The sequence below is a fragment of the Leptodactylus fuscus genome, chromosome 3, assembly GCF_031893055.1.
Source record: "Leptodactylus fuscus isolate aLepFus1 chromosome 3, aLepFus1.hap2, whole genome shotgun sequence".
Taxonomy (NCBI): domain Eukaryota; kingdom Metazoa; phylum Chordata; class Amphibia; order Anura; family Leptodactylidae; genus Leptodactylus; species Leptodactylus fuscus.
In genome coordinates, this window is record NC_134267.1 from 131,686,901 (window position 1) to 131,695,719 (window position 8,819).

At 39.7% G+C, this 8,819-nt stretch overlaps 1 protein-coding gene across 2 annotated transcripts in view; it reads right to left on the reverse strand.

Annotated features, from left to right (window-relative positions):
- The window catches only part of COL19A1 (collagen type XIX alpha 1 chain), a 661,532-nt gene extending 653,879 nt beyond the window's left edge, over nt 1-7,653 (reverse strand). For both annotated transcript variants that reach the window (XM_075268349.1, XM_075268350.1), the window contains exon 1: nt 7,538-7,653. The gene's annotated coding sequence lies outside the window, so the exon portion shown is untranslated. The remainder of the gene's footprint in view (nt 1-7,537) is intronic.
- Between the last annotated feature and the right edge of the window lie 1,166 nt (nt 7,654-8,819).

The following is an 8,819-nucleotide window of genomic DNA, read 5'->3' on the forward strand; positions in this document are numbered from 1 at the left end:
CAGGGTGTCTGTTAGCCTTGCCTATTAACCTATTGCTTGTCCTCCTGTAGAGGGTGCCTATCATCCTTGCCCATTAGACTACTGATTGTCCTCCTGCTGAGGGTGCCTATTAGCCTTGCCTATTAGCCTTGCCTATTAGCCTACTGCTTGTCCTCCTGCTGAGGGTGCCTGTAGAGAGTAGCAAATCTTTTGTAATCCCTGCAAAATGGCAATTACAATAAATCCCCAGAACAATTGCCCTTACCATAGAAAATCAATGTAACGCTTTAACAACCTTTAAAACAGCAACATTAAGCAGAGAAGAAAAACTTAAGTGACGCAACACGGGAGATCTTCTTGGAACAGTTGTCTGTTCCTCTCTATACCAGTGACAAAGTGTTATCAATAGGAAAACTGCTAGTTCCAGCAGTGCCATAAGGGAAATGTAAGGTGTTGAAATTGCACACTTGAAACTTTGCCATTCCTCAAATCTGCCTGCCCGAGACAGCTGCCTCATTATAGGATCTTACCCAGCTTTATCAGCAATGAGTGAATGCATTCTATTTCTGAAAAGCTGCCAATGCATATAATCATGACCGTCACATTGCCAACATTAAGGGCGCAGCTTTTACCCCTTGAATGTACCCCATGATCTAATGGCACCTAATAGCTTGGTGTACAATCATGTGGGCATTCCTTTCTGTCCCCGTCGTGACTAATGTGTACCAGTTAATGTAGAAAATATTATCACTTAATGAATACAATTAGCCATCAATGGAATCTCCTCTTTTCAGCTGGCAGTGTTCAGTGACTAATAGCGCTGTGCAAATTTTCACTTCAGCTTAACATTCTTATAGACAAGTATCAAGTTCATTATTTGCTCTGTAAAGAGAACATTAAACATCTTACTGTCCATTTACTGTATATATGGATATAAGACTGTTCTGCACACGGTACGTAACATTGAGAGGATCCGCACAAGTGGAATAACATGCAAATATTTCCACCAAGAGCATTTTTGGAGTAAAATGATATAAGCTACTAATTATACAAAACGACTGTAGGAAGAGAAGTTTCCAGGGCCTTGTAGACTGGTGGCAGCTGTTTCCTCGGAGCAGGTCCCTGAAGTGCTGATCTGCCTGTGCCTAAATTTCCTTTCCAGTGATCAGATGAACCGGCTGGCATTCCTGACAGTTCATGAGCAATTTCTAAGATTGTTCCTATTCCTGCTTATTTTCTGTAGGGGTTTGTACCCTATGTTCCTGTCAATAAAAAAAGTCACTTGCTCCTTCTTTCACTTTTGGAGGACATCTGTTGTGCTCTAACTTCTGTCCAATGTCACACACTCACTTGCCATTGAGACAATGCAGAAGCTCTGATTCTTTTCAACACGTGTAATAGTCATTTTTTCTATTGGCATATACTTTCTTATTTAACTATTTTATCTCCATTTTTTTTTTACTCAAAATAGCAAATGTCAGTTCATTGTAAAGGAATGTATTGTCTTTTTTTAAATGAATTAATTTAATTTTAAAATTTTATTTAATAGCACTTTATGATACACTTTGCAACGTAGTCATGGGCATACACTGCAATAGTCTGATGGTGACTCACTGAGTCTAAGGGAGCCTTCACACGATGCAACGCTGCGCTCATTCTGATCGTAAAAACACGTCCAGAATGAGCGTGTAAAAAGCAGCTCCCATTGACATGAATGGGTGCCGGCATACGCGCGCTCCCCATTGAAATCAATGGGAGGCTTTTTTCCCTATGCTTTCAATGTAGTACGCGCGTAAACGTGTTTTTACGATCAGAATGAGCGCAGCGTTTCATTGTGTGAAGGCTCCCTTAGGGAACATTTTCTAGACATGACTTGTGTGGAGAGGTAAAGCAGATAAGCTGTGAAGTCTATGAATGGTGTTATCTGTAGAAGTGTTATCCTTTACTGCAATTTTGTCTGTCTTGTCTGGGATGTAAGGAAGGAGCTGCAATTTATTATTAGACTTAGCGGTCAGAGTGATAATTGAGGGATTTAGTTCTTTAAAAAATAAATAAATAAAATAAAATATGGAAGGATGAGACGTGGAAAATATTGCCAAAAAATCTTAAAATATGTTTAAGTTTAAAAAAAAACAACTTTTTGCTAAATTGATCAATTTTTGGTGACAGACTTAGTTTGAAGCTTACAAACATGAAAAAAATGAGATTGTGATCAGACAGGATGAAGAACTGGTACAGAATGACATCCACTATAGGTGATCATCAATGTATTACTATGTCATTGGTGTGGCTTAAAGATATAAATAATTATGATTAACCCTGCATTGATTTAGTTTCACACCGTATAAAAATCTAAAAATCATATATCAAATTTGTGTAATCTTAAAGCAGGATAGTGATCATAGGGGTAGACATTTTTCTTCATGTATTATTAGTAATTCTTTTGAAGAACATTACACTAACTTGATCCGCAGCAGGAAATGAATCACAATTGTATTCATTGCAGAAGAAATGTCCATGCAACAGACCGAGTCACGTCAAGTCCCAGGATCTACTCTATGACTTATTCTGCTAAACGTATATTGAGAAAATGATGACAGTGACTAATAGTGACTAGAGAAAGCTGCTCTATAAAAGATGTCCATTTTTGTGGTACATCTATACACAAAAAGTACATTTTATTTTAACATATCCTAAAATTGATGTGACTGACTGAGACCACATGGTAGGGTGAACTTTTTGAGATCATTCACATGGTGCGTAGTTGCATGGTGGCTGTGATTCCTCTGGAGCTGGAGCTGTGTTATGGACTACAGTCTGTGGGCTTAACTGGGCAGCAGTGGTGCTGTTGGGCTGCTGGGTTGCTCACCTTTTGGGTGCTGTGCTATGATGGTGGCAGTCACCCTGCAGTGCTACACCTAGTAGATTAGTGACCCACTATAGAGAGACTGCTAAGAAATCTATAGTTAGCTTATACACCTTGATCATCATACTCATCTTTACTTCTGTAGATTTGCTGCAAGCGTAGATCAATGTTGGGATGTGTTGTCCTCTGGCCCATTAATTCTTATAATCAGTGGGTTTCCCAGAGGGGGATACTGCACCATCATAAAGCAATGGTACATACTAGTGACATTGCCATAACTTTCTACAGTGGTACCTCTTTAAGGAAGACATGTCTAAGGGGAACAAATTATTAACATATCAGGGCATACTAGTACTGTGTATGAGCAAACCAGGGCAGATTAACTATTGTGTATGAGCAAAGCAGGCAATTTAAAAAAAAAAAAAAAATCACCCACCTTGGAACTGTCTAGTTGGGGTCTCACAAACAAATGTGCTACAAAATAAAATTTTGGCACATTTTTGATGCACTGTGTCACAGCTTAAATTCACCCCTTTTCCCCTTTGTCAGATAAAGTGCAAAATAAAACAGATAATAAATGTGATGTAAGGCCTGTATGCCTGTTTTGTGGCCACATTGTACCACAATTCAGCTGTATTAATATTGGTAAATCTGGCCCAATGTCTTTCAGAGCCATGAAAAATTGTTCCTTTCAAAAAATTATTTTCGGGGGCAACACAGTGGCTCAGTGGTTAGCACTGGAGCCTTGCAGTGCTGGAGTCCTGGATTCAAATCCCGCCAGATACAACATCTGCAAGGAGTCTGTATGTTCTCCCCGTGTTTTCGTGGATTTCCTCCAATTCTACAAAGACATACTGATAGGGAAAAAAAAAAACATGGGGCTCACAATCTACATTAAAAAAAAAAAGAAAAAAACTATTTTTATCTTTATTATAAGTATACCTTTAATGTTTGAACACCATTCTTACATATACATGTAATCTACATGAAAATGAGGATTATTAAATACAGCCCACAACCACTTGTAACATTCTGCTAGTTGCTACTACAACCAGTCTTCAGTTTGTTGACAGACATTTCTAGCTGAGCTTATATAATGTCATTTGTTGAGCTATTGTGTATGCACATCAGTTTACCATACACTCTCTGTACTATAGTATCTGCACATCAGTTTACCATACACTCCCTCCCTGTACTATAGTATCTGCACATAAGTTTACCATACACTCCCTCCCTGTACTATAGTATCTCTGGGGTGAACAACCGAGTGATCATTTGGTGAGCAATTGTTTTGCCAACACGACCATAGACATTTTAGCTCATATTCACCATTACAATCATCCTAGGGGGCTGCACAGTACACGGCCATACAGGTCATGACACTGTGATAAGCCTTAAATTTCAGAGATGGCAATACCTCTTTAAGTAACTGTTCAATATGTGTCAGCTACAATATAGCTTTACTTGTACAGCAGCATGCACAAGAATATATATTTCACTGCTTTGTGGTGAACAATTAGTTACCTTTACTGTAAGTTTCCTATACTGCATCTCTTACTAGATTTATATATAAGATTGACAGACAGACAGGAAGAAAGGAAGGATGGACATGGAAAGATACATAGAGGTAAAATGGATATAGTAGATTTAATGGGGTTCCATCTAACACTGATAGACTGACTGATCTAACATAGATGAAAAGCTAGGTAGATGTAACATAAATACCAACTATAAATAGATACATGGATCTGACATACTGTGTATACATTGGCACAGGCATGAAATATATACATAGGCATGAAAGATATTTACTAGTATAATAATACAAATTCAGCAGCTAAAATTCCATTGCCTGTAAAAACACTGGTTGGTGCCTAACGTTTTAATGTTTTTTTTTGTATTGATGTCCATTAAAGTAGTGATTGAGTTGCTCATTGCAGTCACATGCTCCTCGGGTAGTGAGTGTAGGGCTTATTTCATTGCTCCACATTCCCTCGGCTCCAGGCACTGAATGTTGATGTTACATCAGGCCCTGGAGTAGAGGCAGCATGGAATATAATGGTGAGTAGTGAATTAAGCTCACCACTAGCTCCTTACACGTCACTGGGTGTGGGGCAGTGAGTGACCATTATATTACATGTAGGGGCACTGAGGGGTCCATTATAATACATGCGAGGGCACTGGGGCAACATGGTGGCTCAGTGGTTAGCACTGCAGCCTTGCAGCGCTGGAGTCCTGGGTTTGAATCTTGCCAGGAACAACATCTGCAAGGAGTTTGTGTGGACTTCCTCCCATTCTACAAAGACATACTGATAGGTTATATGGGGCTCACAATCTACTTAAAAAAAAATACATGTGGGAGCACTGAGAGGGCCATAACATAACTGCTTAAAAAGGTTCCAAAAGCCTTATTTTGTTAACATTTATAAGTGATTGCCTCTTTGAGGGTACTCAGTTGAGGGTTTTTTCACTAGGGAGGTACTTGCTTGAAAAGATTGAAAAACAGTGGCCTAGATAGATGACTAGATAGACAGATACTGCACATTTTCAAAAGTATGATGTGAATTGATTGATTAATAGATACATACAATTAATGGTGCGATAGATAGATAGATAGATAGATAGATAGATAGATAGATATTTGGTTTTTCAGACAGATACTAACACACACATACTCTGTAGACCACCCAGAATAATCCCCTTTAACAAAAAAATGACTCGTGTAATAAAATCCCACCTGTCTAACATAGTTTAGTTTATGGGACCCGTTGTTCACTTCTGTTGTAACAAACAAAATCTGTGTTTCTCAAACACTGATGAATTTGGTATAATTATTCCATCATTTCAGGAGGACGCCTTAGGGAATATCACTAGATGTGAATGAATGTAGTAAGTAAAGAAGTTTGCTTTTCCTAGGCCAGCGTATTATGTGTGTCTGTGTGACTCCTCATTGCTGGACCTTTTGGCTGTGAGTCAGGAAGTTTTAGTAGTATCAGATGGAATGGCTACATGTGCAGGGCTGTTCCGGATCCTGTGCCATCACATAATGCTCTGATTAGCTGCGTCTCCAAGTCTCGCACTGCTCATCACCCAGGGCTCTGCCAGTCTCATTAACCTTTTCAACATTGGACTATATATGTGAGATTGCTCTTAGGTTCTTAATTGAAAAGCAGCAGCTTCGCCTGTTCTGTCATCATAAAAGTTCTGAACAGTTGTTTGTCTACGACATGAGCCGAAGAGTTAAATCAATGCAGAAAGGCCAATGTGTTGGCTGTTGCAGCACATCAATAAATAGTGATTAGCACGTGAAGAGGATGGGAAAATAGCCAAACATTTGGAAAATGTGACATTGAGGAGGAACCCAATGGGAGGAAATGATCAACTGGATTTTCTCTTGGGACAAGATCAAAGAAGCAGAAAACCATTAGCATCACTTGTAATCCTTGAAAATTCTGTGGGTTTATATGTCTAAATATGAACTATGATTAATATTGCCACAAGTACTTTAGCAGGTCTGAGACAGAGATGTAGCAGAGCTGAGCTTGAGAATCATAGAAAAGTTATGCACTTGTGAGTTTATCTGCTACAGGTAAACATCCTACAATATCCACTACTGAGAGTTGTTTTAATGCACAAAAGAAGTAATTAAATAACAAAGCACTACTACCTCTGTATAAAAGTAACAGAGGTAACAGAGGTGAGTTTGTCATTAGGCACAACCTACCAATACATCGTAATGTGCTATTACAGTAGCAGACTTTGTTCAGACATGGACCAAATAAGACTAGAAAGTATAAAGCACAGACAGATACGAAATCTCCCCTTTTGTATGAATCCAATCCTGGTTTTGGTTGCAAAATTGCATCCAAAACTCTGATGAAATCCATAGTATTTTTCCATAGAATTTTAAGTATAATAATTAAATATTCTTAATTTAATGAGTTAACACAAAACACAAGAGAAACTTAATGGGTTATCACAATATACAAAAGCTCAATGACAAATTCAGCTCTGCTACCTCAATACATACACACAACCTAACTAGATAACGCATTTACTGCACATGCTAAAAATACTGATATGAAAATATAATTCCCCAGATTATCCTATTTTCGGTGCAGATGGGGAAAGTTGCAGGTAATGATGCGTGGCAGATGACTGTGTCCATATAATCCAGTTATTTGGGGATTTCTTTAGTGCTGCTACAATAACCAGATGACATCTCATGCAGTGCACTTCCTATCCCAGACCTGCCACTAATCATTGCTGTGCCCAAGTACATCTGATGTGAACTTGAGAGCGCAGACACATCAAGATCAATAGATAAGATGACAGCAGGGCTTGGATCTGCTTATTGTAGCACTGCTCTGTGTTAACACTTTCTGTGTCTAACAGGCATCACCAATCATTTTTCCGTGCCCAATGAATTACTTTACACTTCCAGCCTGATCATCAATTACACCCACAATCTGGGCCTCTGTAATAACAAACTTCAGCCTGGCATTAATGCACATAGCACATGCATGCATGTAAATCTGTGATCCCCAGGCAGATGTCAGCAATGACTTATTAATGCACAGCAATTGTGGATTGCTTACTACTATATGAGAATGGATCACAGCAAAGATCAGGCTAAACTTTACAGAGACACATGACAAAGAGCAACATTCCTGGCTGCTAATAGTAGCTTACCTTTCATGGGTCAGAGTAAATCCCACAACCACAATGATACAAAAGCTGCAAGGGCTGAACTTAACTGGATTCAGACTCCCAGAGTGGGAGAGGGTAGAATGAGCTGTGTCCTTATTAGTCTCCCAGTGTGATCCTCCCACTCAGTCAGCAGACAGGACGGCCACCAACACAGATAACCAGCAGCACCAAGTACTGCCTAACAAATTCACAGCAGTCTCCCCTGGTAGTAGCAGCTGGATACGTGTACAGTCTCTTCAGAGCTCTGTGCAGGCCTGGCTTACTACAGCACAACCCAGTCTGTCACTAGCACAGGTGTTAAAGGGACACTAAACCTACACACTGGCTTCTGTCTGCTTCATAGGCACTGCCTGTTGCTCTCTGTTATCAGCCAGTTCATGCTAGGGAGGATATTTGATTCTTAACATAGAAATCCAGAAACAAAATGACGAAATGGTAAAGTTTTTAAGTCCTATACCGCTAAAGGTGTACCATTGTAATCACAGGTTGCACATGATTCTGCTGTACTTTTGGATGGTGTGCTGCCTGTGGATGATTCATTTTTGGGATGGTGTACTGTCTGTGGATGATCAATTTTTTACATTTATCAATTTATTTATTCTACTATACTTTACAAATTCTGAGTCTGTGAAAAACAGACTGTCCGTGATTTTCAGGGACCCACAGGCTGGGTAAACTCTATAGTTGTTAGCGTTTGTTTCTGTCTTCCATCATAGGATGACAGCAGCAGAGATTAACTGTTGCAGAGAACGGACAAACGCATGACGGCATGCACACCTTTTACTTCTGTTACAAATGTAAACAAACATGACTGAAGATAGAGTCTGTCATGTTGTTTACATTAGCGTCAATAGGAACGGGCATAGACTAAGTTTGTGTCCATTCTCTGCAACAGTTCATTTCCGTTGCAGTCATCTTATGGCCTGGTTCACATCTGCATTCAATATTCCGTTCGGGGAGTTTGCTTGGGGACCCCCTCGAATGGAATACCGAACGCATTGACAAGTGGTGAGCTTATGAAAGCACAAGGACCTCATAGACTATAATGGGGTCCATTTGTTTTCCGCGCGGTGTCCACACGATTCATGTGGAGAGGAAAGTACTTACAGTAGTTCACAGGAGAGGAAAGTAGTTCCTCTCCTATGAACTACTTTCCTCTCCGTATGAATTGTGCGGACACCGCACGGAAAACACACGGACCCCATTATAGTCTATGGGGTCCATGTGCTTTCGGTGCACACCGCTTGTTAATGCTTTCGGTATT